Here is a 9,260-nt window from a genome sequence, read left to right on the forward strand (position 1 = left end):
TTCCTTAAAACAGAAAAAGACGCCCCCTTCTTCCTGAGTATTACCGATAAATATTAATTTATTTATATGTTTATATGTTGGGTTTCATATGTATATAATTTTTTATTATATGTTATATGAGACCAAAAAGAAAAAATGGCAAGCGAAATTGTATATCAATGGGGAAATAATGATGTGGAAAACAAGACAGGGATTCTCTACAATGACACTGTATACCAATTGAAAGGGATGTAGCGCAGCTTGGTAGCGCGTTTGTTTTGGGTACAAAATGTCACGGGTTCAAATCCTGTCATCCCTACCTATTCCTTCTCCTACGGGCAGTAACAAGTATGGGCAATAACGGGGGGATCCATTGAGATCGATGAAAATTGGATAGACTCAATCTTTCATTTCAGTTTATGATACTATCTGCATGCAAGGTGTATTGGGCGTACAAAAAGAATCCTTTTCTTTCTTTTCTTTACGGTCTTATCTATTGTGATAAGAAAGCGCTCTTAGTTCAGCTCGGCAGAACGTGGGTCTCCAAAACCCGATGTCGTAGGTTCAAATCCTACAGAGCGTGATTCTGTTCTTCTTAGGTCGAATTTCAATGAAATAACTTCACTAACTTGAACAGCAACCTGAATCTGAATTTGACCTCCTGCGGGTTAAAAAAAGAAGGGGGTCAATCAAAAAACGAGATCTTACTTAATCAAAGATCCAACTGATCACCGCGCCTGTATTGTAAATATGCAGTTACGAATAATCCAGCCAAAGTAATAGGAATTAGACCTAACACGATTCCAAATAGTAAAACTTCAATCATTTCGATTTGTTTGATGTTTGAAAGGGGAAGAAAAAAGAGAGGTAATATCTATCTTTAAATATTAATCCGAATCGACCATGAATCTCAATGACCAAGAATTTACAATTGACGCGGGAAGGCATTCTAGAGTGCCTAGAATCTCACAGAAACATTTATTTTTATGAATTTAGAATTCAATTCAAATAAGTCGTATTTTGCTCAGACCAATAAATAGAGCTGGGGTTATAGTTGAAGCCGCCAGTAGAAAACCGAAATAACTAGTTATAGTAGGCATGAGGGAGCTAAATGAGATACGTTCTTTTTATACATATGGTTATAAAAAACTTACCTAAGTTTCCGCTTTTGAAAGATAAGAGGATACGAAAAAATACCAATTGATAGAATCCGTTCCAATTGAAAGTTTTTGATTCATCTTTCATTATCATTTATCATTATAGACGTCACTAACAAAGATAGAGTGAGAGAAGTGGAAAAAAAAGATTGATTCATCATCTGTGACATCTACCCATGCCGTGATTTCGACTCAACAGATTCATTGAGCAACTCGTGGGTAAAGTAATAGGAAAAGAACCTTGTAGTGGAATTTCATTTATAAATGAAACTCTCTTTGAATCACTATGGAATTAAATCAAATTGGAAAATTTTTTCTTTTTTAATTGTATAGAATCCAGTTTCTATTCTGGAACAAAGGACCTTAGAATACCTTTTGCTTTACCTCATTAGATTCAGTGGTTACCCCATTAGATTAAGCATGTAGGCTCATTAATTATACATAATATCTCGACTGCTAAGAAAAAAGTGTCGCACGATCGCTCGAAGAAATAAAAGCCTTAGTTCGGTACAACTCAATTTTAAGACTAGTAATTCTATTATCTTTTGGTTTTAGGTTCTACATGCTGTCTTTCCATATTAGGGAGTCCTATCCTTGGAGCTAGTCAAGAAGGAACCTTTGGATGTAATGCAGCAACGGTTGCATCACGCATATTGATTGTTCCAACTATTGTTTGTTTTCTTTCATTGAATACTATCTACTAATCTTATTGTACTACTAACCGATTTCTTGAACTGAAAGGATTTGAACAAAAACCTTTTTCTTTTATACATATACAACAGGGTTCTAGATTTCGTATCTAATTGAATTGTGTGAATATGATAATATCTTTCATGAATTATTAGAACCCGTTGGACTCACACTCTACCAGATCCTCGGGTTCTAGTCCAAAGTTAGTAATGGAAAGAACCCTATACTTATACTACTACAGGAATTTGAAAAATTTTCGATTGAATAGCACACGGTTCCGCATATATAAGGAACAAGAAAGGAAGAAATCAATTATGTACCACTTCTTTTGGTTTCGATATTGATTGAAATTGCGTTGCTGTGTCAGAAGAAGGATAGCTATACTGATTCGGTATACTCTAAAGATGCCCTCGGTACACTATTGACGATCTCACAAAGATTCAAGATCAGTGGGTTTCCATTTACTGATCCCATCTTTCACGGAATCGATCCCCCTTTGACTGTACAAGAATATGTGGAGCGCAGCATGTCTGGAAGCACGGGAGAACGCTCTTTTGCTGATATTATTACCAGTATTCGATACTGGGTCATTCATAGCATTACTATACCTTCCCTATTTATTGCGGGTTGGTTATTCGTCAGCACGGGTTTAGCTTACGATGTGTTTGGAAGCCCTCGGCCAAACGAGTATTTTACAGAGAGCCGACAAGGAATTCCATTAATAACTGGCCGTTTTGATCCTTTGGCACAACTCGATGAATTTAGTAGATCCTTTTAGGAGGCCCCAATGACTATAGATCGAACCTATCCAATTTTTACAGTGCGATGGTTGGCTGTTCACGGACTAGCTGTACCTACCGTTTCTTTTTTGGGGTCAATATCAGCAATGCAGTTCATCCAACGATAAACCTAATCCGAATTGAATTATAGAGCTATGACACAATCAAACCCGAACGAACAAAATGTTGAATTGAATCGTACCAGTCTTTACTGGGGGTTATTACTCATTTTTGTACTTGCTGTTTTATTTTCCAATTATTTCTTCAATTAAGAGAAAGAAAAAGAATAGTAGGAATTCTCTTATCCCATTCGGACGGATCTCATCTCATAATTATCCATGACTGTTTATGTCTCTAGCATGACCACTTGATGAAATGTGGAGGGAAGTGGGGTAAATGGCCGATACTACTGGAAGGATTCCTCTTTGGCTGATAGGTACTGTAGCTGGTATTCCTGTGATCGGTTCACTAGGTGTTTTCTTTTACGGTTCATATTCCGGATTGGGTTCATCCCTATAGTAATCATATGAACTAAGTTGTAGACAGGAAAAAGAAAGTAAGAACTCAACGGGACCTTACCCCTCGAATTAGACAAGGGGGTAAGGTCCCGTTGAGTTCTTACTCTTACAACGAGACTTTGATTCATTCCATAACATAAAAGTTCGAAGTTCATCCAGTTAACATAATCATAATATTCTATTCGTAGAAATAAAAAATGGGCCTTTTGCTCCGATGTTTCAAATCACGCTATTCCATTTTTTATGATAATGTTTTTGAAGAATTAATCCCATTGATTGGATTCAGAATATATGTTCTACATAGTATCAATTCGTCCAAAATCAGAAGAAAGAAGGAATCAATCCATTTTCTGGATGACATAATATGGATTCCTGTAGACCTGTAGACGAGACATCACCCAAAGCATTTCTATACTAATAGAATCTTACTCTATTTATTATCTCATCAAAGTTTCAATTTTCTTTTGTTTTTTACTTTTTTTAGAAGTTCATTGAAGAAGTTCTATTTACTCAATGAGTTACTCTACCCCTTTTTTGTTTTGCTTGCCCACCACTTCTTATAAATCCAAACAAGGAGGTTCCGATAAACCTAGAAAAAATGTAAAAAAGGAATAGTACTCTTTGACGAAGCAGATCAAGAATCATTATTCTTTCGACACAAGAAAAGGTGGAAAATTACTTTTCTTGTGTCGAAGATTAGGAAGACGAGTAATACCTCCTAGAATCGGTTGTTCCTTTCATTTATCCCTTACTTTATAGTCTCCTACCACGTATGTCTATTATCTATTTCTATTCGAATTTGATTCTATTATTCTAATAGCATAGAAAACTATTGATATATTTCGTGGCATTTCAAATTTGCCAATAGTGACATAATCACACCACTCCAATTTGGATTGAAAAACGGGTAGTCAAGTTCAAGTTAAATAGTGTTCTTCGCAATAGAATACTATTCTATTACTATACTAGCAGTGGAATCCAAGTAATTCCCGGCATCTCGCAGAAAAACAGTATAAACAAAGCAAGCAAATAAAAAAGCTTTTTTTTTTGACCATACATAATTACATCGATCAGCAAGAACAAGAATTTGATTTTTTTTATAAACTTGATGTTGATAAATACGTGGATCTAAAAATTCATTTCAGACAATTGAACCTTCTCAAACTGTTTCTTTTTAAGAACCAAAAATATTTGTGCCAGAATAACAGATGCCAAGAAGAACAAAAGGCCTTGGACACGTGATGGATCTTGAAGTACTATTTCTGCGTCTCCTTGACCAAATCCACCCACATTGGGATTACTTGTTAGTGGTTGATCAAGCTTGATGGATTCACCTTCTGAAACAAGAAGTTCTGGTCCTGGAGGTATAAAATCAACCACTTGGTGTCCGTCCGATGCATCCGCTATGGTTATTTCATATCCCCCCTTCTCTTTACGTATGATTTTGCTTACTATACCTGCTGCTGTAGCATTATAGACTGTATTGTTACTCTTACTCCCATCGGGATAAATCTGACCCCTTCCCCTGTTCCCGCCTACATATATAGGATATTTTAAGAAGTAAACGTCTTTTTTAGTAGCGGGGTCCGGGGAAAGGATAGGAAAGGTGATTTCACTATATTTCTGACCAGGAACAGGACCTATCACAAGAATATTTTTTTTAGTGGGGCGATAACTCTGAAAAGACAGATTGCCCATCTTTTCTTTCATCTCGGGAGAAATACGATCGGGAGGAGCTAATTCAAATCCCTCAGGTAAAATAAGAACAGCTCCCACATTCAAAGCCCCCTTTTTTCCATTAGCAAGAACTTGCTTCAGTTGCATATCATAAGGGATTCTAACAACTGCTTCAAATACAGTATCAGGAAGTACCGCTTGTGGAACCTCAATATCTACGGGCTTATTAGCTAAATGGCAATTGGCACATACAATACGCCCAGTTGCTTCTCGTGGATTTTCATAACCCTGCTGTGCAAAAATGGGATATGCATATGAAGTAGATGTCCGAGTTATTACATATATCATGATCGATACAGAGATGGATCGAGCCATCTGTTCCTTTATCCAAGAAAAGGTATTTCTATTTTGCATGGTCCAATTATTGATCCCAAAATTTCTACAATAAATTAGGTAGGTTGCTAGTATAGTTCCCTGTCCACGATTCTGCTATTGTATTGGAATAATTTTACTGGAATATAGGAAGAATCCCTGGATGGGTAGAAATATAAAAAGTGAGTAAGATTTTTAATGGTTTGTTTATGTACGAAGTAACAAACATTATGATTGGATTAATATCGGTGGATCAGTCTTTAGTCATTCATTGAATGATAAATCACTACAAGTGACGGAGATACGCGATTTAAATAACGGAAGATCCAATATTTCAAAATTGTATCTAGAATGACTGGAAAAGTGGAAACAAGACCCGATATAATTTGGTCGTTATGATCAAACCCAAAATCTTTGGAGATAGAACCAATCATTAGTTCCCAACCATGGGGCGAGTGGAATCCGATACATAAATCAGTTAATAAAAGAATAGAAAAAGCTTTTATTGTGTCACTTAAGTTATAGAAGAATTCCTGAACCCAAGAATTAAGAATGACAAGTTCTTCATTACCCAGAATAGAATAACCACTTAGAATAGCGAAATAGATTATATTTGTCGAGAAGTCCAAAATGCTGTGGATATGACTCTCATTGTGCATCTTGATCAATTGTATCGTTTCTTTATGAATTCCTATATGAAGCTTTTGTATATGTGTCTCCGGGTACTCTTTTATCATTTCGTCCAAAAGGGATAGTTCCTCTAATTCTATGAATTTTTCTAGAACATGCTTTTCTTGAATATCATTCAAAAAAGTTTCGGATTGCCCAGTATTCCACCAATTCGTAACCCAAGATTCCAGACTTTTATTAAATGAGAGAGAGATCCACCAGGGCAAAAATACTATAGATGCAAGATATGGTGAGGGTAGTGAGTGCTTTCTTTTGTGGCATTTTGAATCTGTGAATTGCTAATGAAACCAACTCATTCGTCGACTCTATCCGATCTGATATTTCTATGAAGCATGAGTTCTATAACAAGGTATTGAACCTATGGATCTACTGCCCTTTTTTATTTGTAATTAATTGGTTAGTCCTTGTATCGAGAAAGAATATAGAATTAGAATAAGGGTTCGCGCTGAATGAAGAAATAAAAATATATATTGTTTTCCGATCTCTCAATTGGTCAAATTCGAAACAATTACATCCTTTCGGTGAATGCCCGAAAGAGCCACCTCGAGTAATTCATATTATTCGGATTTCGAGACAAAAGAACCCCCTTAGATCAATTATTTCAAAAAGTTTCGCTGGCTACCCAGACCATAACCCGGGAATAATTGGGGGAAATTTATGAAAAATATTGATGGGATGATGAAATCAAAAATGAGTGGCAAAACCCGAGAGAAATTGGATCTTATATTATAGTTATAAGAGAATAGTTATAAGAGATCCAATAATTTGATCATCAAGCGGGAAAAGAACGGATAAAAAGAAACATCGATTGACAAAATAAAAGAGGGGTAATTTACAATACAATATAGGATCCATCTGTATCTAACATATCAATTCAAAGATATGTGATGAATCCATTTAGACTTGTTACTAGCATGAAAGAGTTGAGTTTATTTCCATAAAAAAGAGTTTTGGTGGGCAAAAATAAGTTCGTTTTCTGGTTCTTCCATATACATCTGCTTTTGCTCGAATGAGCGTTCTGAAAAAGCTTTAGTTAAGTTCTATAAAAAAGAAGATTCCTTAGTTCCTTCCCCAATGCTAATAAAGCATTAATTCTTTTCAGTTCATTTCAAAATACTTCAATTGGTACGCGCAAGAAATAGGCCAATTCAGCAGCTTTTTGTTCAATTTCTCGCGGAGTCAAATTCTCATCAGTCCGAGTCAAAGGAATGGCTCCCTGGCCTCTGATTTCCATATAAAGGACACGACGAGGAAAAATACCCTCTTTAATTTCTATTCTAATCGACTGGACATCTCTCATAAGGAATCGAAGAAAGATACGACGATTTAGCCCAGGAAATCCCCAACGAAAAATACACACTATTCCTTCTTTTCTATCGAATCGGTCATAACCACTACCTACATTCCACGAAATTGTGCACCACAAATAGGAACTAATGAACAGACCTGCGATCCCATAGAAGGACATCACGATCCCTTGTGGAAAAAAAAGGATTTGCTGAGACGGGAATAAGGATATCAGATTCCTACCAAGATAACTAGAAGCTCCAACCAATAAGAATCCTAGTGAACCGAAAAGAAGGATACAGGCCCAGCAGAAATTACTTGTTTTTCGAGACCCCGTTATAAGTTCTATCCATATACGTTCTGATCGCCAGTTCATACTAGATCCAGTTGCATTTTATTGGAATTGAGAGAATAACCCAAATGAATTTGACTTTTCTTTTTTTGTTCCCGAAGTAACTCTCAGCAACTAGCACTATTATGATATGATGTGAACTATTAGGAATAATTCATCGAATTGCTTAGATATAAAAGCATCTGCTTCATATGATCCTCCTATGGATATCTACACACAAATAGATACATTGAGTTTCCATTTTCTACATCTGCTGATCCATTTTAAAATAGCTATAATGAATGCATTGATCCATATATCATGTTTCCACGTGTATAAGAGCTCTTTCATTTGTGTTCGGAGGAAGCCGCATGTTGGGTTGTACCATATTACACTAAGTAGATATCTGTATTATGATCAAGTCCAAGTCTTGAAATAAATTGATGGTATTTTGTCCCATCGGATCTAGACAATCTTGTTTTTTTGAACATGAAGAAATAAAGAAGCCATTGCAAGTGCCGGAAATACTAGGCCCACTAAAGGCACAAAAATTGAGGGTAAATTGAGAGTTGTCATAGAATGGATACCTCGATTTAATATTTGTACCTTTTATAAGGATATCTTATGATAAGTATATCTATTATAAGTATAGAATAATAAGTGCAAGGAATGGAGAACTAACTAAGTATACCTATTCACCTTTATAACTGAAATATATATATGATAATCCACTTTCTTATTCTTCTTCTCTTGTCCTTATCTTCTAATAAAGAACGAAAGAGTTTCTTACAAATTCCCCAAAAAGGATTCGTTAGAATCCTATCCAACAGAGATTCCTCGTAAAAATGTGAGTTCTCAGTAGATATAGAAATATGCAAGATTTCTATTCTAAAATTTTCTATATTTGAATTATTCTAGATCTATAATACGGTTGATAGCTACTTCCTGATTACGAATCATGAATATAGGTATAAAAAAACAGATTTGTAGGAAAAAAAGGAATTATCCGAAACTTCTTATTCTTTCTACAAAGAGATCTTATGCCCGTAAGGAAAACAACATTCTTCTTATTTTTACTTTACTTGGGGGTTCCGATAAACTAAATATAAACTAAATACTTGTTCGCCACAAATAAAATAACTGAATTGAATGCTCTACTTGATTGAAATTGAATTTTGATTCACGGGAAAGAAACCGTGAAGCTGAAATAACTCACTCAGAACACTTTTTAAAGGATTACGTGGTACGATTGGGTCCAATAAGCCCTTATGGAATAAATACTCAGCCGCTTGGGAACCATCAGGTACGGTCTTATTCAATGTTTGTTCAATTACTCTTTTACCCGCAAATGCAATGTAGGCATTGGGTTCGGCAATAATGATATCTCCCAACATACCAAAACTGGCTGTCACCCCACCGGTTGTAGGAGATGTAAGGATTGATACATAGAATAACTTTTTATTTGATTGATAATTATATGAAGCAGAAGATATTTTAGCCATTTGCATCAAGCTCAAACTCCCTTCTTGCATGCGTGCTCCTCCGGAAGCACACACTATAATAAGAGGTAGAGATTTCTTATTAGCATACTCGATCAAACGGGTGATTTTCTCGCCTACTACGGATCCCATACTGCCCCCCATGAACTGAAAATCCATAACCCCAATTGCTACGGGAATACCATTTAGTTGGCCTATGCCTGTTTGAATAGCCTCAGTTAACCCTGTTTTTCTTTGATAAGAATCGATACGATCTTTATAAGGTTCCTCTTCTGAATGAA

The 9,260-nt window shown here is 35.8% G+C and overlaps 2 non-coding genes across 2 annotated transcripts; both read left to right on the forward strand.

Moving 5' to 3' along the window:
- Window positions 1–224: 224 nt before the first annotated feature.
- TRNAP-UGG (transfer RNA proline (anticodon UGG)) lies at window positions 225–298 on the forward strand. The gene has a single exon. It is a non-coding gene; the product is annotated as a tRNA-Pro (tRNA).
- A 190-nt stretch (window positions 299–488) lies between these two features.
- Window positions 489–562, forward strand: TRNAW-CCA (transfer RNA tryptophan (anticodon CCA)). The gene has a single exon. It is a non-coding gene; the product is annotated as a tRNA-Trp (tRNA).
- Window positions 563–9,260: the final 8,698 nt, after the last annotated feature.

The sequence above is a fragment of the Eschscholzia californica genome, unplaced genomic scaffold (assembly GCF_041429995.1).
Source record: "Eschscholzia californica isolate CP2 unplaced genomic scaffold, dmEscCali1.0.p SCAF_145, whole genome shotgun sequence".
Lineage (NCBI taxonomy): Eukaryota > Viridiplantae > Streptophyta > Magnoliopsida > Ranunculales > Papaveraceae > Eschscholzia > Eschscholzia californica.